At 37.6% G+C, this 23528-nt stretch overlaps 1 protein-coding gene across 3 annotated transcripts in view; it reads right to left on the bottom strand.

The window, feature by feature from the left end:
* The window catches only part of LOC149088113 (uncharacterized), a 156602-nt gene that overhangs the window by 117784 nt on the left and 15290 nt on the right, over positions 1 to 23528 (bottom strand). The window contains exon 1 of one of the 3 annotated variants that reach the window (XM_089244543.1): positions 7366 to 7687. The exons of the other annotated variants lie outside the window; for them this stretch is intronic. The gene's annotated coding sequence lies outside the window, so the exon portion shown is untranslated. Of the gene's footprint in view, positions 1 to 7365; positions 7688 to 23528 lie in introns of those variants that run through there. 3 annotated transcript variants of the gene reach the window in all.

Here is a 23528-nt window from a genome sequence, read left to right as displayed (position 1 = left end):
TATACCAATCCATCATTTGTACAAATTATCGGCGTTGTGTACCCATCAGTCTTAAAGCTTTCGGTGTTGTGAACTCATTACTTCTACTTCATCGCTATTGTGCGCTCATCATTTCTACTCCACCGGTATTGTGAGCCTATCAATCTTAAAGCTGTCGATGTCGTAAACTCATCATTTATGAAATATTGTTTGGTATTTTCACATAAATTAATAAATTTCCGGGAACGCTTCGATATCTCTCTGAGATGGGAAGCGGGGTGTGTCAGCATCTCCTAGATATAGAAGGTCTCTGCTTGTGACGTCAGTAAGTTTTCCCTCAGAATATTTCGGGGAAAAAAATTCCCTGCTCGTGTCAGTATCATCGTTGTGAGAAAAAGAAATGATCGGGCTCAGAATTGGCGATTTCTATGCGCCACATCCAATCACTATGCGGCATTTGTGAGCCAATCAGGAAGGTTCTACGCCAAAATAAGAAGAAACGAAATACGATGCTGTGTTTCAAAATGTGGCAAACTTGCTAGGTAGTCTGAATGACGTTTATGGCAAACAGTGCAGAGGCCTTCTATCTCTAGGAGGTGCTGGGTGTGTCCGGTCCTTCAATTATTCAATATACAAATGATGATTTCACAACACTGTCAGCTGTAGAAAAGTTGATTTCGCAACATCGATAGCTGTAAGACTGATGTATTCTCAACACCGGCAACTGTGTTGGGCTCAAAAATCCGATCTAACAGTGTTTTGAACAACAGTTATTTCTAGTGGGCACATATATGTTTTTAAATCTCTTTTTTTTTCTCCTACATCACATGCTATAACATCAGAAACAAATATTGTATTTCTGAATTCTGGAGAGAATATTAGATTATATCAATCGGAACAACGCAAAACCAGGCAGAACAACGAGTGTTTACAAGATAGCTTTAATAAATAGGCTTAAAAAACCTCGGTAATATAGCCTTAAAAGATAATACCAATATTCTTATTTCACGTATTTTCAATCCAAATAGTATTCCTAAAATATTCAGGATTTCTTTACTGGATATAATATCCCTCAGTATTAAAATTGAAATAAAATATTCTTAAATAGTTTAGGAGAGAAACCCCTAAACTATAAGGTCATAACACTTTTAAAAACCTCAATTGAAAATCAGATGAAAAAGAATCTTAATCCCCGGAATCTTTCCCAGAAAAAATAATCAAATATTTATCGAAAAGGAAACGGAAAAAGCATCCCAGAAACACAAATAAAAAGGATTTTCATCTGCTCTTGGAGTAAGAGTCGTAGATAATATTTCAATCTCTCTCGCATTTCTCTAATGTTAATTAACTATTCAAAATGGTGCATTAAAAACGTGGATTTCTATTCAAAACCTTACAATGGTTCTCAAATTATTATTATTATTATTATTATTTTACTCCGTCAATGTTATCGGAGAAACGTAATGGAAAAAATATTCTCCCATCTCAGAAACCATCATTTTTGATGGATATTACTCCCTCTTTTAACTATTCAGGAGCGATATTTCCGGTAAATATTTTCGCGTGTTATAATATTTTTTTTTTCAGATTCCATGGTGTTTGAATAATATATGGATTTAAGTTATAGAATATATGCGAATAATATTTTTACGGTTATTACGAGTTATTTGAGAATTCTAATGATTCGCATTCATAACGGTAAGAATGCAAATTATCTGTGGATTCTAGGTAATGGAATGGAACTATTCTAACTGTAACTGAGCACGATAAATTGTTATTTCGATCGTAAATTTGGAGTTTGTTTCAATATTTCCCGCTGAATGTGAGAGCTGTGACCCGCAGCAAAGTTTAGTGTCAAACTATTTCGTTTTGTATTTTGCTACTCGATTTACGAGTTATCTCTCAGTGAAATTCGCGTCGAAATGTGAGAAAATTGCGATTTACAAATTTGATCGGCGTCAAATGGTAAAACTAACAGTTACAAGATTGATCGGTTTATAACATTGATAGCTGTAGAAATTATGGGTTTACAACACTCACAGTTGTGCAATTGATGATCTCACAACACCGACAGCTGTGAGATTGATGAACCGCTGTACTGACGGTTACTGAGTTGTTATCGTATACAACGATACCAACTGAAGAAATGATGGATACACAACACCGATAGCTCTAGGGTTCACAACAGTGACAGCTGTACTAATGGTACAGCTGCCGATGTTATCACAACACCAACAGTTGTTGAAAGTATGTATTCACAACAACGACAGCGGTTAGACTAATGTTTTCGTAACACCGACAGATTGATGGGCTCACAACACCAACAGTTGTTGAAAGTATGTATTCACAACAACGACAGCGGTTAGACTAATGTTTTCGTAACACCGACAGATTGATGGGCTCACAACACCGACAGCAGTAGAAATTGATGGGCTCACAACACCGACAAGCAATATAAATTGATGGGCTCACAACACCGACCGTTGCACAAACTATAAATTCCCAACGCCTATGGAGTAGAATTGATGAGTTCAATGAGTTCACCGACAACTTCAAGACTGATGGGTACACAATAACGACAACCGTACGAATGATGGTTTCACAACACCGACAGCTGTAAAAGATTGATGGGAAAAATGTTCTCATCTATTCTCATTTTCAATGAATATTATTCACTATTTTAACAATTCTGGAGAAATATTTCTGGATAAAATTTTCATGCTATAATGGTTTTTTTAATTCTATGGTGGGTGCTTGAATAATATATGGATTTGACTTATTGAATAATGCGAATTGCATTTAAACGATTACTACGAGTTATACGAGAATTCGAATGATTCTCATTCATAACAACAAGAATGCAAATTAGCTGCAGATTATAGTTGATGAAATGACTGTAACTGAACACGACACGACAAATTGTGTTATTTTGATCGTCAATTTAAAATTTGTTTCTGTACTACGGCATTTTGCGAAATCGGACTTGATATAAGAGTTTTGACCTAAAGGAATGTTGAAAATCAAAATATTTTGTTTTATGTTTACCACTCGAGCTGTCTCTCAGCATGATTCCCGCCGAAATGTAAGATTATTGCGATTCTCTGTGAATTTGATCAACATCTAAAGGTTAAAACTTACAACCGAAATATTGATGGGTCTACAAAACCGGAAGCTGTAAAAATGCTGTCACAATGATGATAGATGTAGATATTATGAATACACAACACCGACGGTTATAGAAACGATGGATTCACAACACTGACAGCTGTACTGATGAGTACAACACCGAAAGCTGTAGAAATGATGGGTGTGAAGACATAAAAGACATGATGAGTTTGCAATATCGACAACTATAAGATTCATGGGTTCACGACACCGACAGTTGTATATTTATATGTTTACAACACCGATAGGTATAGAAATGATGGGTTCACACATAGGCGAAGATAGACTTGAAAGTCTGGGCGCCACGATGACTGCTGGGGGGGGGGGGGGGTGCCATGATGATGATGTCAATTCATATATACGCAAATACATTAGGTCAGCCGGCTTTACCTTTGACGATGGGGGTTCCCCCCCCCCTACCCTCCCCCGTATGGATTCTTCGCCCATGGATTCACAACACCAACAGCTGTAAGATTTATGGGTTCATAATTCTCTTTTCTGTAACCTGGATCATGCATTTTGCCGTCTTGTTTAAATTAAAAACTGCGTAAGAATTTAAGTAAGAGAACGTGAGGTAATTTTCTATCATTTCGTACCTGCCTGAATCCGATCTCATGTACAGCTACATTGCGATATAGCTATTACTGTAATCACTTAAGACCAAACACTCTACAATCGTTTCCATCAGTTTAAACGCAACATAGCCGGCAGACAAAAAGTATATATATATATCTATATATATAATTCACCATTTACCATAACATATCTCTTCAATTGCATTCCAATGCTGTAAACCGTGCATATGTAACACGATCCATGACAATTCCACATTAATACTGGATCCCGAAACCAATTACCAACGACTATCCCAAGCTGTTGAAATTTCCACAAGATTGAAACCTAATAATATTCTGGACTAGTATCATTGAATTACGAAGTTATTCACGCGTAACTATGGCTTTCATGATCCCGATTAGAACAGATGCGAAATAATCCCGAGGAAACATTGGAGTGGAAAATTTCTACAAAAAATTGGAAACTATGCTTTCAAGACATCAAAGAGAAGCATAGATTTACTTAATTCTTTAAAAAAAAATTGAGTGGTTTTAAAGAAAAAGTTGTCACATGATGCATTTGAATGTTAACAGCACGGGGAGAAAAAAATGCATTAACTTTTTTTTTTTACTATCTACAGTTTGTTATTTACCCTGTAGAGTTCGAAATGCACGCGATTTTCAAATTTACTTAAGATTCGAAACGCATTCAAGGGGGTGGATGCGCAGAAGAATTAAGATACAGATCCCAAAAACTAGATTCTTATTTTCTTTTCTTTTGGTCGAGGTATCATTTGCCTGACGATCTCCAGAATAAGATATAAGCTTTCCTTTTTATTTCTCGATCGTTGATCGTGTCTCCATATTATGATGAAAGAAAGAAAGAAACGAATTTTCTTCTGTTATTTTTTCTACAGAATTCGTCCCTCGAGGGCCCAAAAAAAACAACATTGAAAGTATAGTTTCCTTAGAAAAGCTCTCCGCCGATGAATGCATACCCACACATACAAAGAAAGCTGCTTAACCGCCTGGAAAATAGGATTTGAATCCAGCCATACTTTTATATACGAAGGGGAAGAAAGAAATGAAGAAAAACATTGTTTTCTTATCTTGCAAGTTTTCCAACGTTTTACTTTATTTGAAGAATGCATACTTGTTTCGTTTAAAATACCATCGAACAAATTGCTTAAAACTTGGAATTGTTTGTTATTCATTTCGGATCGAAAATAAGTGCAGAGGAGGGAAAAGGAAAAGAATTTTTTTTTTTTTTGTTATTTTATACGCCGTTTGCTGAAGATGTCGGCGCAGATGCGTACGAAACGTCTGGTTTGGTTATGGATCTCAAATTCAAAGCTTGGAATAGTTTGAACAGTCGCAAATACCTGAATTATTTTGAAGCTGTTATCGAACGCTCTTCAGTCTTGGAAATAATTATATCGTGCAGTACTTTGAATCTTGCGATCGAGGTCAGGGAATATTTGAGTTTTCTCAGTCATAAATTAACAGGCGTTCCCCCCATGCATTTTCTTAACAACACGGTTGCATTTGAATTGAAAGCCTGATCTGAGTCACTGCGAATGAACGAAGACTCTTCTTATTTGTTGAGCCATGGTCTGGAAGTTAGAACGCAATTGAACGGGGGTGTTACTAATCATAATTCCAACGTGAACAAAAGACTAATCAGGAACGCACATCCATCGAACAGAAGTTCACACAATTATTAGTACTACTTAACCGGACATGCACCTTGTACACATTCCTCTGCGGAATTTCTAACGAATCGGCACTCGTCGGAATATATTGTTCTGAGTTGTATATGTGTGGTCCTTATCTGAATTATATATGTTGCTAGAATTGTACTTGTTTCGTGTTCTTACTGGTGCTCCCATCTGCACGACTACTACTACTCAACCATGTATGCACTCTGTAAATCTGTGCTCAGATGGCAAAAGGTTATAAGTCAAGAGGAAGGCAGGCTTTCACGGCCGGAGTTCATAATGAAAGTTCATACCTTTCGGGCTTTTATGCCGTGTTCCAAGCTTCTTTGAAGCAGGCGTTTCGTCCAGTACTGCGGTGAACATCTTCAGTGCAGTTTTTGACAAGCGAGGAGAACGAAACGACCTCCTTGGATGACCGTTATCCACTGACACTTTTACCGGAGACGCGGAAGAATCAACCTCGTCGCAGTGGAAAACAGTCATCCAAAGAGGTCGTTTCGTTCCCCTCGCTTGTCGAAAAACTGCACTGAAGATGGCCACACACACCGCAGTAGTGGACGAAACGTCTGCTTCAAAGAAGCCTGGAACACGGCAGAACAGCTAGAAAGGTATGAACTTTAATATTGTTATAAGTCACTTTTTTTTAAATTTCACGATGGCAAATTCGTATATAATATTTTGCCAGCATGCGATACTGTGGTTTTTTGAATTATTACAGTTTGCCTCCGTTGTTTCCTCTTAAACTAAAAGTGAAAAACAAAATTTTGCCACCTTCCAAAATTTTAACGAACGAGATTCCGGAATGCGAACTTAAGTTTTTGGGAAGGTTGACTTTTTGCCATCTGAGCACAACGAAATACTCTTGGGATGTTTTATTTTAAGGTGCGACTACATCCGCGTGCTATGCTACATGTATATTTACGCTACGCTACATGCTATGCTACATACATGAGCTGTATATTTGATTGCAGGTCAAGCAACACGCACTAGGAAAATGTCAAATTTTGGAACTGCCACTGACGGTCGGTTCATCGAAGAGACTTCCATGTGTTGGATTTTGTACAGCAAAGGCTGTGGTGCTGCGAACGGGGAAGAGGGGAAATCACAAGATAAAAGAAAGAAAAAAAAAATCACAAGTCCGGTGCATTTTATTGATTACTTCGCAGTCAATGCGAGTATTCATATATAGATGTACATTAACGAATTGATCCATGCTAGAAACTAGTGTATGTGTAGAACTAACGTATTTATGATGTCGGAGTTATGCATGTTTCGTGTTCAAGAAGTGCTGCCATTTGTCTTCCATATTTGAAGTGAAAGGGGCCAAACGTCGGAATTTTTGCTTTTATATGGTACCTTTTGAACGTTTGGCTGCTCTTTATGGGGAGACTTATTTAAATGGGACTCAGTTCCCCCCCCCCCTTCCCGTCTCAAAGGTTGAAAACAACTTTCAGCCGATGGAGATGAATCAGGGTAGTTAAGATGCGAACGCGATTGCAAAGTAGCAGTGGCGTACGCGGGGGGGGGGGGGAACGGCACATGCATCCTTCCCCTCCCAAGCCTTTTGTGCTCCTCCCCAAATGTCGATCCAGCGTACGCTTCTGGCAGGTGGTATGACTTCCACACATAGAAACTGCACGTCAGGTGAATCATATGATATTCTTTCCAACTTCATAAATACTGGCAATATCTGTAGATTATACCGTCGTGCATGTCACGCGATCAGTAAAAAAAATACAAAGATTCAGAAACTAATTCAAACGAACCTTGCAACAGTCATAGAACATAGCATAAATTTACGTGGTGAAATTTCAAACATGTCAAGCTAACAAAAAAACACACGCATACATTATAAAATAAAATCCACTAAAAGCCTAATTTAACCTACACTATATAATAAATAAATAAATAAAAATACCAAGGAAAAAAAATCAAACAAAACAACTCACTTGCAATCAATTTATATCCAAACAATATATATCCGAAACCAATCAGTAATAAACGACACAACACCAAATAAAACTCGTCACCATATCCACGCGCACGCACACACTTACACAACTTTAACTCGTTCGAGAAAAATCCGGGCCGAATATTTTCCTGAATTCGCGCATCGGATCAAGACGGATCGCACCCTTGACCATTCTCTCGTACACAAAAGAGAGAGAGATTTTATAAAGAAAAATAAAGACTCGAGAGAAAACGCACTCCTACGCACAAAAGACGTTGTTAAGTTTTAGAGCTTTAAAAACAACAACCAACGTCTCTCGAGTTGAGTGAACCGCTGGGGTAAAAAGACTCGAGACCATTCTGGTCGTCGTTCTTCTTCCTCCTCACAAAGTCCGTGCAGTTTCACGGATCACCGCTCCAATAGGAAAAAAGAAAAGAAAGTATTCAAAGCTGGTGAGAAATCTTATTGGTCAAGACATTCATTTTTCTTTTCTTTTTTTCACCGCTCTTCCTTAAGACTTATTTTTCTTCCCGTTCCACTCTGGTAACTAATCAAAGCTGTCTTAACTTTGGATGAGTAAACTCTTAAATTGATTCCTTGTTCTTCTTTTTCTATGAGACGTCACTCCTTTTTCAACGAGCCTTGTTATAAGGATATAAAAACATCGATTGTGTTTCCGGTACTTATTGCTCACGCTATTCTGGTTTCGGTTCTTTCTTTTGCCGTTTCAGACTTGGCTCTGGTAAAACTTAGGTCTGTATATAATGATTGATCGAAAATCAGATTCACGTTTTCGGTTTTGTAATTAAAATTAATGGTGAGTATGATATATCAAGTATGCAGAGGAAAGTTTCCGAGAGAATGTGAGTAATTGGTGCCTTTTCTCGACTTGTGTAAAATAGACGAAATAGGAGTCTGAGGATTATTCACAGATGGCCAGCCTGTGGTGCACGTGCACTCGGTGGCACGTGGATGTTCAGTATATTCGATGTTGAAATGCGTTTTCGAAATGGTGGAAAGTATTTGAAGACGGAGAAATTTTCGTGCTCCGTTGTACGGGATCCGAAAAATCGGTCTCCAATGTTTCGTCCCCAGGAATTTTCGGCGCAAGCACTTTTGGTGCTTGGCGGCAATTGCACTTGCAATTTTGCCCCCGGACGTTTCATCCCTGACATTTCATCCCGGGCGGAGCCAAGTGAGGCAGTGAGTGAGTGATCGAGTGAGTGGTGAGTGGCCACATAAGTGACTGCATGAATGAACGAGTGGATAGGAGACCATATGAATGACCGCATGAGTGACCAAATGATTTATCGAGTAACCGTATGAGTGATCAAGTAAGTGAGCTATTGCACACGAGCACTCACTCAGTTAGTAGCTCACCTAGTCACTTGGTTACTCAATCACATACTCACTCGTTGATTCATACGGTCACTCACTCACTTGAAACACTCATTTTTTACAGTAAAAAAAAAAAATTATTTCAAATTCGTTGATAGAGGATGCTTCACGGGAGCTAATCATTGGAAGTATGTAAATCATAGTACTATAAAATATAAGGGTGTACGTTGCTCATTTCTGAATTTTCCTGTTACTGACGCTTACATAAGATTTTCATTGCTATGTTGACCATTGGAGGATAAAGCACTATGGTTGAAGTTTCACTACAGCCGTGACTCACATTTTTCACGAATGTTTCGAACACAGATAGAATTGAAGAATTGTGATTGTGATCAAAGTGAAATTTGTGATTTTCTTACGTGCAGCGTCTTCTATCGACAAAAATGTGAGAAAAAATTCTGTACCCAAAAAAAACAAAAAAAAAAAACTTTTTTCGTGAGAATAACCACGAACCACATTCAAATTTTCCAATTCCTTCCATTTTAATGAATTTTTTAAAAGTATTTATATACGAAATTATGGGACACTCCGTATTTTCCCTCTGCACTCATTGTGGCCAATCACGGGATTCCAAACATTCTTGTTACTCATACCAATGTAAGGTTTATTAATATGCACAACCCAGTATGGTAGTCTATCTAGGTATCATTTTCTGAGACGGTCCTATTAAAAATTACAACCACTCTAACCTGTTAAAAACTAAACCTCACGCAAAAGCACGCCGCATCGGCACTAGATTGCTAGAGTTCTCGGCTAAAAATCATCACCAACAGCATCGAACGGATGATTCAAAAATTTTCTTAAGCACTGATATTGAAGGAAAGGGATCAGCGAATCATTAAACTCATTGCCCACTTGTAAAATTTGCATAACGCTTCGTGAAAACCATTATTCTCCTAATATTCTAAAACGCATTCGCGCTTAATTAATGACTTCTCCTTCCTTCTGGAGTTCCTTCAAGAGTCAGAGATCTTATCATCTCTCTCTTCCGATTGAAATCCGAACAGTTTCGCGGAGATTTAATTCTTCAGTCCGCGATATATCGGCTTCTCCCCACCCCAACCCCCCAATTCCGATGTACAAGCAATAAAACATTCCATGGCGGCACGCATCCGATTCATTCGCCAGCTCGTATTCATCCATTAAATGTCACGAACGAAAGCTTCTCCTTTTGAAAGCTGGAACAGAATTCATACAATTTTCATGGCGGAATGGGGAAGTGTTTCCATCCATTCCTCCGTCCGTCCCACCCAATCGCAATTAATAGTTTTGCCGTAATCATAAATGCACACGAATATTCAAATGAGAGTTACGCAAAAGCTTTTTATTCAGTCCCGTTCCGGAATTATTTGTAACGACCCGTACATAATGATGTACATACCGTACCTCAAAGATCTGAACGATAATTTTCCAATGGTCTTGGATGTATTTGCAAATCACACAAATTAGGTAATTGTGAAGATGTTTCTAATTTGTATTACATGTTCGATGGGGAATAAATGGTAATATGTTAATTTATAAAAATTGATCCGCGTCCTCCAATACGATTTACAGTCAACCCACGGGTTACGAACAGCTCGGTTTACGAACAACTCGAAATTATTTCGTTAACGAACTAGTCTCCTACAAACTGGCGAAAAGCGAGCCTTGCACAAACATACAAAAACGGACTGAATTCCGAAAAGGTATATTTTCGACGTCTGTGGCCACACGTCAAATATTTTATTCCGCAGAAGAGTTAGTTGAATAATTATAAATTTTATCAGAGTTAACGCTTCCACCCCCAAATATGACTCCTGTTCTCCGTACCCAGGTGACGTGGTAGTAAGATGCTCGTGTTATGGAGAACAGGAAAAATGGAATGTGTAGTGTGTGTCACCATCGTTATTACTATTTTTTTTTGTATGATATTCAAGGAAGTGACAGAAAATATTATTTATGCCATTCTAAAAAATCCCCACGTCACAATTTTTTTGTTCCCTCATCACCCTGTATGCAAATTTCACTTGAGAACACCTTCCACATTAATTAGTTGTACGAATTAGAGCCGAGTATTGTTTAACCACGTGCGAAAATTAAATCCCTCATTTGGCTCACATAACTCTGTTCGTCGACGCTGCGAATAGTCTTTCGACCCGTAATTTCAGCAGAAATTCAAATCCCCCATGAAAATTCCAGATTTTTGCATAATCATGTTTCAACACGCATTTTGGCCATTTTGCTCCCTCTTCCACCAGGGGTGTCACCATTTTTCGCGCAGTTTCATCGAGAGGACATGCATGACGTGGCGATCAATCCTCCGCCTCCAATCGGAAGACCGAAAAGTTGAGAAAAACGAGGCTTTTTTGCTGGAAAACACGATTCAGTGCGGACGTGCTCTCCGCTGTCCCTGTGGCATTTGCGCTCTTGTCCCCACCTTCGTCTACTAACTGGCCGAAGATGGTCAACGACGTATCTCAGGGTCAGTCACCAAAATTTCTGGCGACTAGCGCTCCCATGCTGAACATTCCAACCGGGCTCTGAATCGGCCCTTGGGAATCCACGCTTGTGCTTCCTCCGAAGTTCCGACGCCCAACCTGCGGCGCCCTGAATTCTCCGGAATGTCATCTGTTCCTGGTTACATCTGCTCCGGACTAAATATTATACTCCAATTTAAAAGGTGTACAAATTTCTGTGATAAAGTTAAAAAAAAAAAAAATTTATTCAAATATATTACAACTTAGAAGATACAACAGATTTAAAAGGTAGTAGTGTATTTAAAAGAAAGTAGATGGCAGCACGAGTGTTCTCGGTGCTTTTTTTTGCGAGTCTAAAATGAATATAATATAACCTTGTACTATAACCCCTTTTTCTTCTTCCAATGGTTTTTGTACTACCAAAGGGTATCTCATAGGGCACGTGACGGAGAGCGGCCAAAGAGGAAAGAAGAATACAGAGTTCTCTCCATGGAAAGCGCTGCCGAACTTTGACCATATGACCCGTATTTTACGGGATTTTTTTTATACAATGCTTCCAAAAAATTTTCTTTTCTAATTTATAAAAAATCATTTTAAAAATAAAAAAAAAAAGAAATTCAATGGTATCAAATCCATTTAAAGAATTAAATTAATGACGTAATTTTCTGGGGGACCGTGCACCTACGCGCCCCCTTCATGAGCCGACCCTGCCGTATATGCATCTCGTACACGTTCCCCTACGGAATTTCTAGCAAATCGGTACATGTTGAGTGTATATGTATGCATGGTCCTAACTTTCGTTTAATCCGCGTGCTTAACTTTTTGGAAAGCATTGTCGTTGAATATTTCAGCGGATTGCTCTAAGATTATCAAAAGATGAAATTTCAAATAGAAGCCATTTTTTTTTCATGGGATTGCAAATAGAAGCCATTTTCTTCATGAGATTTCTCCCTCCCGGCGTCAACAAGATCAGGTCGTCGTCCGTTTGAAATTCACGGTACTATTTTATCCAATGAAACAATATTTACTCTTTGTTGACCATGTTCCTTGTATAGCATGAGACTTGTTCGCCCATCCCCGCAGTGAAGTCGGGATTTATCTCCTTCCGAAGTACAGTACGACGTATTGCGAAGCTTTATAGTACATACTTTGTATGTTACGACAATATTCTTGACGGCGATGAGATTGAAATTAATGTTTACATTGACCACAATACGGCAGCCAGGCCCCATGCGAGCATGTATGAATGGATATCGATCGTGATACATGTCAATAAAGTCTTCTCCTACTCTTAAAAATAAGTACAGAAAACGGCGCATTTATCATTCCCGTAAAGCCGAGCTTTATTTTCCCTTCAAGTTCCTATTCTTTCCGGGATAAACGGGGCTTTAATGTTTAATAGCAGGAATTTGCGGTCTTATACTTGACGTTAACCGCCGGATTTTGGATTGTGTTTGGAGTTTCGGCTTATCGGTTGTTTGAACTGGTTCCCAGAACTGATGATATCGAGTGATATAGAAAGTTGGACCAAAAAGTGATGGTCTTCCAACCCCCATCCACTCCTACGGAATAGGAAGCGTTAGTTCCATATGCTTCAACTTGGATGCGTGTACGTAACCACTCTCTGCCTCACTTCATTAAGCAGTGGCTCTCGGGAAAATTCTGACGTTAGTGTGGTTAGTTCTTCTAGGTTTCAGACTTGAAACGACGTATTCGCATCATAGGTTCTTAAAGAGGTCCACGGACCCTTGGGGTCCTTGGAAAGCTGTGCTGTACTGAATATTATTGGCTTTCATCTTATTGGTAAAAGAAGTGTACGGCCTTCATATTATTGGAAACATTCGTCTGCAGCCTTCATTTTAATTGTAAAAGTAGTCTTGCGGCTTTCATATTTATTGATAAAATGAATTTTTATGTGGCTTTCATATATATTATTGGTAACAGGACTTTTTTTTATGTGGCTATAATATTTTATATTAATTCTTCATGTTCGTAAAAGGAGTCTGTGGCTTTCATATTATTAGTGAAAGGAGCCGAGAGAGAGACGGCCTTCAATTCGTAAAAAAGAGTCTGCGGTCTTCATTTCAACCGTAAAAGAAGTTTTATAGGGCTTTCACGTATTATTTGTATAAGGAAAGGGGTCTGAGGACTTCACTTTATAGGTTATAGGAGTCTACTTTACGGTCTTCATTTTATTAGTGAAAGGTGTTTAATGGGGGGTGGGGACTTTCATATTATTGGTAAGGAGGGGTCTGCAGCCTTTATTTTAATGGTAGAAGGAGTCTGTGGCTTTTTTTCCTATTATTGGTGAAAGAAGACAGCGGCCTTCACTTTATTCGTAAAAAGTGTCTGCAGCTTTTATTTTATTAGAAAAAAGTCTGCGATATTCATTTTATTGGTAGAAGGAGTCGACGCTCTCAATTTTTATAGTAAAAAATAAGTCTACGACTATCATATTTTATTCGAATGACCAGAATCAGAAGTTTAAAGCGCGTGCCTGGCTCTATTTCGAGCCATAAGCGGGCATAATATTCGGATAAGGACCAGACCAGACTCAGAATTTCGCGATGGTGCCTGGCCCTTAAAGTGGGCCATAAGCCAACAAACAGGCTGGGGTCCCTTGGGGACCCCCGATAAAGAGACAGACAAGTGAGTACTGTATGTATAAATGTGTAGGTGCATGTATGAATTGGGAAAGTTTGGGAAAAATTCTCTTTTGTGTCGTTATCAGTTAAATGGTTGGATAAAATGGTCCTGGCGATTCAATTAAAATTTATCGATGGTAAAATGCCGCCGCTGACTCACGTAATTAGTATTATTATTATTAGCTTCGCTGTGAAGAAGCCCGATCGGGCAACGTAAGAAGTTGACCTGGTTGTCTCCTATTGGCTGAGACGCGGATTCGATTCCCCCTTTGGCTGGAACCTGGAAAATACATATTTCATACACAAAAATAAAGGTCAGTGGCAAGGCATGTGAAAAATAGAGACAAGATTAGTACGATATTCGGATAAGGGGGCCCGTGGAACGCAATCCCCCGCTTTCGAAGAGGAAGCTTCAAACAGAGAGTTTAGCGAATGATTCGTCGTCGAAACGTAGTGACATCACACTCGAAGACCAACCGCATTTTGGCCATCCTTGTCATTTCCATTTCAAAATATGGAAGACAGGTGGTAACACCCTATAACATGAAACAAATCATAACTCTAACAATATAAATACGTAAAAGCCACGCACGCACGCACGCATACACATACGCTCTAGCATGTAGCAGTTCGTTGGAAATTCCCTAGAGAAAAATTTAATAAGCGCAGAACAGACGATAAAATTAAAAAAAATCCAGAAACAAGTTATTTCTGTTTATTTTTATTCAGTCTCAAGGGCTCCACACGAATTCATTGGAAACCTAGCACAAGACAGTCTTCATATAAAAAAAAAGTCATCAAGTATAATTAATATCATTAAAATATCTTAAACATTAAATGTTTTCAGTTAATGAAAAAAAAAACCTCAGATATTTCTTCGCCAATTATCCTAATTACCAATTATCACTTCAAATTAAAATCATTAAGATCAAAGAGAAATAAAAGAAAACAATACATATACTTGAACGCCTCAAGTAAAAATAGATTAAATGTCGAAAAATGTGAATTTAATTTGGGGGAAAAAAACAGAAATTATATATATATATTTTTTTATAAAAAGAAAAATATTATGGAAATAAAATATCTGAGGGAGAAAAAATGAAATTTTCTGGCGAAATTTACTGACAAAATGGAGCTCAAATGCGAAGAAGAAGAAAGTAATTACAAGAAAATGGAAGCAATCTTTCGTTACTTTTCCTTTCACGTCCGATATGAATTTGAGCAAATGAGTTTATATTCTCTTTTTTTCCCCGTTTTTCTTACTTTGAAATAATGTTATTTCTTCTGAGGAAAAGTCTCTTGACGCGAATACAACTACCGAGATTATGAAGCAGACTCTCGAGATTTTATAGATTTCCGTTAATTAAATCATATACTAGGTGAAGAGAAAAAAAAAATGATTAAGTCACATTCCTCCTTTAACGTTCTCTCAACTTGATTTTTGTTATCATTAAACGAAAAGTCTTCAAAAATGATGTTTTTGCTTGAAATAATTTGCGCTATGAAACTTTAGATAACGGTTTAGTAGAGTGTGTATGTGTGAAAACTGCAGTTCGTAAAATTCGCACTGGGAAGGAGGTATGAAAATTAGAATTTATGCGCAGCCTCTAATCAAAAGAAGACAAATTACTAAAACTTTCGCATTTCTCGATTATAGCGAAAGGAATTTACTCCCCCGTGGAATTTGATTGAAATTTCACAAGGATGAATTCGGTGATTGAAATTTTCGATTTTTTCCAGATTTTTAGGAGACAAAACAACAGTGGCATTGAATACTTCCCTACTTCCCGAAGAACGGAATCGATCACACTTTAAAAAAATGAAATGAACTGTAACTATAATAATTTCTCACCTATATGCACCCTCTTCTTTATACGTGTCTCTGAGTTTAAAAGACAATTTTCTGCACTTCTGGCCAAAGGTATAGAATGATAATGATATTTATCATTCATGTATATGACTTTGATTTGTATGGCTTTTCAGTTGTTGGGTCGTAAAAAATTTTGATTTTTTTTCAGAAAGGCTTTTACTAAGAATGTAAAAAGATCGTCCATGAGAGAGAGAGAGAACAAGCGATTATGGATAATTATATTTGTGTGAAGTGGATAGACGAGAATAATGTATTGTCGGATAATCAGCATGGGTTCAGGAAGGGGAAGTCATGTGTAACTAACCTCCTTTGCTTCTATGATCACGTGACAAGGCTTTGGGTAAGAGCAAACATTTAGATGTTGTTTACCTTGATTTCCAGAACGCATTCGATCGGGTCCAACATGGTAAACTCTTGAAGAGTTTACACGAGATTTGAATTGGGGGCAACTTATTGAATTGGATAGAATCGTGGTTAAGAGATAGGTCGAAACGAGTTATGGTGAACGGGGAATTCTCTGCTTGGACAGGCGTCACAAGTGGAGTTCCTCAAGGAAGTGTCCTTGGCCCCATACTTTTTTCAGTTTTTATCGATAAACTCGATCAGGGTATCGATGGGATTACTAGCAAATTCGCAGATGATGTGAAGCTAATGGGGATAATCGGGAATCAAAGCGATAGGGAGTTGCTCCAGACAAACTTAAACAGGATTGCAGCATGGGCAAATGAATGGAGCATGGCGTTTAGCGTTGATAAGTGTATGGTCGCTTATTTTGGTTCGAACAACCCACGGTTCTCTTACGGGTTGAATGGTGTCACTATCCCGGATGCAACTAGGGTCACCGAATTGGGAATTCTCGTTGACGAGCGGCTTAGATTTTCTGAACATTGTTCAGCGGTGGTCAAAAAAGCGAATAGAATGCTTGGTCTCATTTTCAAAAAGGTCTCTTCGTGTTCTCCTACAGTCATTCTTCCGCTTTTTCGTTCTGGACTGGAGTATGCTGTAAGGTTTTGGAGACCATACCTACAGAGAGACATAGGCTTGGTTGAAGGGGTGCAGAGAAGAGCTACGCGAGTCCTTATTGGCACACGGGGCTTGAGTTATGAAGAGAGACTTCATTTTTTGAATATGTTTACATCGATTGAACGCAGGTGTCCAGGAGATATGATCCAAGTGTCAAGTGTTCAAAATTTTCAATGGGATAGATAGGATGGACCATGAACCTTTTACAAGAGGACACCAGTATCGATTGGTGAGGGACAATGCAAGGTTATGGTGTCGCAGGGAATTTTTCTCTAATATTGTTGTTAATAAATGGAATAGCTTACCCCCGGAGGTAGTAAATTGTAACACAATTGGCACGTTTAAAAAGAAATACGATAAACATGTTGGGGTAAATCGAGAAGCTATCCATTCTTAGAATAAGACAACCATAAGTATTCTTTATGGGCATTGTATAATATTTTATCATGTGTATATATTGTTTATGATTGGTGTTAATTGCATTTTTAATTGGGTTGCTGTATTTTTGAAATATATGACATCCATATTTTCATGGGCATCTTTTTATCAGCCACCTCGTTGGGCATTTTGCCTGTTGTGGCGTTGTATTTGTATTTGATCATATCAACAACCACAGTAGTACTAAGGCAGATTCGGATGATGATTTATAATAAATATTTGTGTATTTATTCTATATGAACTATTTTTTTGACGAGGTGAATAAATGTTACGCGAAGCTATTTTGCGCGTTCTTTTTAACAATGAGAAATAGTTTTTACAATGATACATGTAAATCCAGTGAGAAATGGTATTTAGTAATATTTTTCAGGCATGTAAAATATTGATACGGGAATGTATTATTTCAAGTTAAATGTTTGAAGATTTGGCCACAGTCCTTATGCATAATAATAATAATAATAATACAGGAGACAACAAGAGTGAAATTTCAGTTGAAACATGACCAAATAAATATCGAGATTTTTATCTCTAAAATAAATCAGTTTTCACAAGCCAGAAAATCTAAAAAAGAATTGCCTATCACTTCATATACACGTGCAGTTTTTGACAATTCAATGGTTTTGACACGAAATAAATGCATGCACGAGATTGAAAACTTTCACTTTATAGCTCCCGCTTCATGCTATCCTGCAACCTATTCGATACATTTCAAAATCCCGGAGTAAAAAAAAGTGTCAGGGATGACCGATAACAACAATAGCCGGTTGATTGATTGCGCGATTCCGTTACAAGACCAATGAATCATTCATTGTTGGCACCGCGCATTGATCATGGAAGAAAACGAAATTCCGCGACATGATAGATACAAGATTCTTGAACAATACCTTCTCGGCTGATATATTTCTATAAGCGTATAATATCATATAATTATGTAAAATTTCTTGACTATATACAAGAAATCTTACGGAATTAATTAAACTAGGATTAGGAACTCTCTAAAATTTTACGAGCTTTATCTCTAAATTATGTTTCGGAAAATCTATACAAACTCTGTAAATATTCCAAGGATATATAGTTTAACTGGAAAACAGAGAAAAAATGGATTTCGAAGGTACTTTAAAATGCATTATAGTATAGAAGCCATTATTCATCCAAACTTTTCGAACAGAAGTACACTCTCTCACACACACACAAGTTAGCGTCTCTTAATACTTACGAATGAAAGGATTTATACGTTGAATGGAATTCAACTCTTTACTACGTAACGTTCCTAAGAATTTTATTTACTCGCGAATCGGCATTTTCTGAGGACTTCGAAAGGGTAAAAAGATTAGAAAAAATGTAATCGGGATATATTGAAAGTCGAATTTCTCTAACATAAGGTAAAACTATATAATACAATGGTACCCCGGCTAACGAATGCCTCGGCTTACGAATTTTTCGGTTAACGAAGATATGTTTTTTTTTTCGTTATTTCTCCTGCCTCGTGTAACAAATACGGATTCGGCTGATGAACATTTTTGTTGATATGAATGCACATGCTCACCTAACGCAACCTCGTTATGAGCTGAATTTTTGCTCCAATACTCGTCAGAAAGGCTGTCGCTCGAGCCTGATTTACCCATGTCTAAATCGGAATCCTTTTCCATATATATCGCTACTTTTCTTTGTGGTATTTTTGAACAATTTCATGTAAATTGAAAGATATAGATTTAAAAAAAATGCGTGTTGAAAGAAAAGGAGCTATATGTATTTTGAGCACGCGTTCTTTCAGGGCAAGAATTTTAGCATTAACGCTTTCACGCACGGGCTTTTGACAATAAATTCGGATGATCTATATTTAACGTATCAACGATAAATCTGTTAGACATTCTTCTAACCAGAATCGCACGTTAGAAAAAGGAAAAAGAAAGAGAACAAAAAATAAAAGTAAAAGAACAAAAAATAGAAAATAAAAACAGTATAATATAGATGAGTAGATATAAGAGAGTATACAGTAGATTTCTCTTCTGTCTCTCTCTCACTCTACGTGTTCCCTTTCGTTCTTACATGTATGAAGTAGAAAACTATTTTATATGTGGGGAAAATAAATCACTAACAAGAGAGTATAAAAAGAGGTAAAAAAACAACTTCGGTTTATAGAATTACAATAAAGCTTCGCGATGATGAGGAGAGAGGAAGGAAAACACTGAGAACTATATGAAATTTATTTCACTGGCGTTTGGGCGATCGTAAAGGGGTAAAAACTGAACAGTCTGGATATTGCAGGAGCTTATGTCTCTCATCTGCATACATCAGACACAGAAATGAACTGACCAAATCACAGTTGGATGGGAATACCTACGAACTGGCTAGGTTGTGTGAAAACCAGCTTTAGTAGAACTGGTGTTTTTGAGGCTGGTGTTATACTTGTGTATATAGTGTAAAATAAAAAGATCTTCAGTATCTCATTTTCCTGTAAGTTCTCGTTCATCCAATTTTGAAGCTGTTTATTTTAGCCTTCGGTTAGAGTTCTTGCTAAGTTTACAGCACTTCTTGGGTTTCTTGAAAACTTATTTTCAAATTTTGGCCAGTACCTGGAACGAATTAAACAATTTTCGATGGAAACCTGCATGAATTCACGTTTCGGTTAACGAAGATTTTGGCTGGCGAACGTCATTCCAGAACGAATTATCTTCGTCAGCGGAGGTAGTACATGAGTTCAAATTTTAAAGTATACCATATACCGAACTATGTACCTTTATGCCGAATCTATGAAGTAGCATTCTAAATATAGTTGTTGTTTTTTGTTAAATAACCTTTCCTGATTACTCTCTGCATGTTATCATATCCCTTGTTTTTTTTAACATTCTTCAACTTGAAGTTTTTATGGTAAGTCTTTCATATTGATTTCTGCAATCTCAGCATATTTTGTTCCTTCAGCATTTTTTGGTATTCATTTGAATATTATTTTTGGTTCCATTATCGACAAGTTTCACAAAACTCGTAATTTTTTGTCAAATTATTTTTGTGTGCTATTCGCGTATTTCATTCACCATTATTCATTGCGTTCACGCATTTCTCGTCTACGTTGTTTTACGGCATCTCATTTGTATTCTATGAGCATCATTTTCTACGTAGAGTATCTTATACTAAAATACTATTTTAAAATGCTCTCATTTTTTTCCCCTGGTATATAAATTACCGATTTCGATTTTCGACATGTTAATGTTTCATAAACACACGCTTTCGAACTTGTTTTTTTACTTTAGTTTTTTTACAGGTAGTGCCGGGAAGCAATTTTAATGGTGCGGGAAGTAAAATATTCCAAGATGTATTGATTATTTCGCAGGTACGAGAGGAATGTAAATTGCACAAGTGTCTGGATGTGCGAGAATTCTAACTGAATTTCACTGGGGAGTGACTTAAAGTCAAGAAACATCGTTCTAAATGAATCTCAATGTGTATTGCTTACTGGTGAGCAAGCATAACACATTTCAACGAATATGTTATCTATTTCGAGTCTTAGAGAATAACTTTTATACGAATCTTGACCTTAATCTTCATCAACTATCCCACTTTCGAAGATACCTTTTAATACGAATCTAAAAATTTCTTTTTTTCTTGCCCAATTTGAGCATAAGTCCCCTCAAATGAATTAAACGTATCCCTTATCTATTCCAAGCGTAACTCTTATAAAACGAATATAAACATCTCATATCTAGATTGTGATTCTTAGACTAAGAGAATTCTTAGACTCTAAGAATCGAGAAAAATATGAATTCCTTATGAACCACTATTCCTTTCCTTTGAATTCCTATTAAAAATAGTCATACTCTAAGGCTTAGAAAATAACTTTTTTAATAGGAATTCAAACATTTTTCATCTATCTCGATTTTTACAGAACTGTTTTTCGTAGGAATCTAAAAATGTCTTATATTTATCTTAATTTTTAGAGGATAACTCCTTTTGTACGAATCCCCGAAACATACTATCCATCCCACTTTCCAACATACCTTTTAAGACGAATCTAAGCATTCCTTATTCACATAGCCCCAGTGGAGCATAGGTCTTCTAAAACGAAGCGAAAAGCCACTCTTATCTATCTCTATTATTAAAGAATAACTTTTCATGGAATCCAAACATTTCTTATCCATCCCCATTTCGAACATACGTCTAAACCAGTGGTTCCCAACCTTTTTCCTTCCCGCTCTCCCAGAGCAATACGACTTACCTTCCCGCACCCCTTTGGATAATATTTCTTTTCTGTTAGAAAATTCAGGTTGGTTTCTGTAATTGATTACATTAATTATCCAATAATTAATTTCTATAAATTACTACTATTTTTCTATATAATTTTTTTGAGATATGCAAAAAAAAATTCATTGCAAATAGTTCTTCACTATTTGATTCCAGCCGCCACAACTATACTATAAATTAATGTTTCTTTGACAGTTGGCCGAATTTTTTCACGTTTTTTCTAAGTCGTGTGTGCACGACGGTACAAACCACGAAATACACTCATGTCCATAAATTAAGGATAATTCAGAATCACACGGAAATCGAAATCTAAAGTAAAAATTTCACCTGTAGAATTATCACACACATCTGCAAGAATGACATGCAAATTTCAGGAAGCCACCATATGATGCCGATAGTACGACACAACGACGAGAGTGTAAGAGGGGGGTATATAAGGAATGGTGGCAAAGAAGTGAAATTGTTCACAAGAGTTCTGTAAGCACTCAGTGCCATAAGCGAATAGTTATGACACAGAGGACGCATGTGGATGATTTTTTACGTGGTAGAATTATCGGCCGCCTGGAATGTGGGCGTACTCAGATGGAAGTATCCGAGGAACTTGGAATTGCCCACAGTGTCATCTCTAGGCTTTGGCAACGATTCCAAGATAACGGAAATGTCAGTAGACGTTACAGTACAGGTCGCCTTCGAGTTACAACGCCGAATGAAGACAGGTATTTGGCAGTAACTGCCAAAAGAAGCAGACGGAACACAGCATCCGACCTGTCTCGCCAGCTATCTGCAGCCACGGGTACCACAGTTTCAAGGCAAACCGTGTACAGACGTTTGGGAGATATTGGTCTATATGCTCGCAGGCCTGTCAGATGTGTTCCGCTCACGGCAACTCACTGTCGGCAGCGATTAGCCTGAAGTAGAGAACATGCAACGTGGACATCGTCACAGTGGGCTTGTGTGATGTTTTCCGACGAGTCCAGGTTTAGCTTGCAGTCTGATTCACGTCGGATTTTCATATGGAGAACGCCAGGTACCCGTTACCACCAAGACAACATCATTGAACGACACCGTTACGGTGCAGCATTGCTCGTTTGGAGTGGAATTATACTGGGTTCCAGAACAGATCTGCATGTTCAAACCGGAACCATGAAAGCCCAAATTTATCGGGACATCATTCTGGAACAACATGTACGTTTGTTTAGGGGTGCCATGGGCGCAGAATTTGTGTTTATGGATGACAACGCCCGTCCTCACCGAGCAAACATCGTAAACGAATGCCTTGAATCTGAGGATATAACCCGTATGGAATGGCCAGCATTCTCACCTGACTTGAATCCGATAGAGCATGTGTGGGACATTCTTGGCCGACGAGTTGCAGCCCGTCAACCACCTCCTACATGTGTACCGGAACTTCGGAGAGCATTGCTTGCTGAGTGGAGTGATCTTCCCCAAGATGAGATCGATAATTTGATACTCAGCACGCCTAGGCGTTGTACGGACTGTATTTCATCGCATGGGAGACATACAATGTATTAACCATCATACCAACCATGTAATAGTAAGTTTTTGTAAAGGAGATATTTTTTACAATTGCTCCAGGGAGCAAAAATCGTAGTTTTTATGAATGGTATCGTACATACACCATCGTTTTTGTTCTTTATCTTTTGTTTAATAAATGGGCTTTACGAATAAGTAACGTTTGTTTTGTTTCTGAACCTTTATTTGCCGGAGCTGGCATTATCCTTAATTTATGGACATGAGTGTAGTTTGGGTAAATGATGGTATTTTTTTCCTCAACCGAAATGGAAAACAAGTACGACCGCCAATCAAAAAAAACTTTTACAATGCAAAAATTTGTATGATACATTTCTGCGAGAAAGTCAGAAGATGAAGCATCAAAATATTAGTATGATTCATATATTTTTAGAAATTGAAATTTTTATCATCATTTTCATTTTCCTGAATCAGTCAACATTTTGTAATATTTTTCCCGGTGTCGCACTCCCAAAAATGCTCTCCCTTACCCCTGGTTGGGAACCACTGGTCTAAACATGTCTTATCAAGCCAAATCAAAAATAAGCGTTTTAAATCGTGT

Source organism: Pholcus phalangioides, unplaced genomic scaffold (genome assembly GCF_987345545.1).
Source record: "Pholcus phalangioides strain wild (caught in Gottingen) unplaced genomic scaffold, Ppha-v1.0 ptg000003l_1, whole genome shotgun sequence".
Classification (NCBI taxonomy): domain Eukaryota; kingdom Metazoa; phylum Arthropoda; class Arachnida; order Araneae; family Pholcidae; genus Pholcus; species Pholcus phalangioides.
This window is presented reverse-complemented; position numbering and strand designations above follow the sequence as displayed.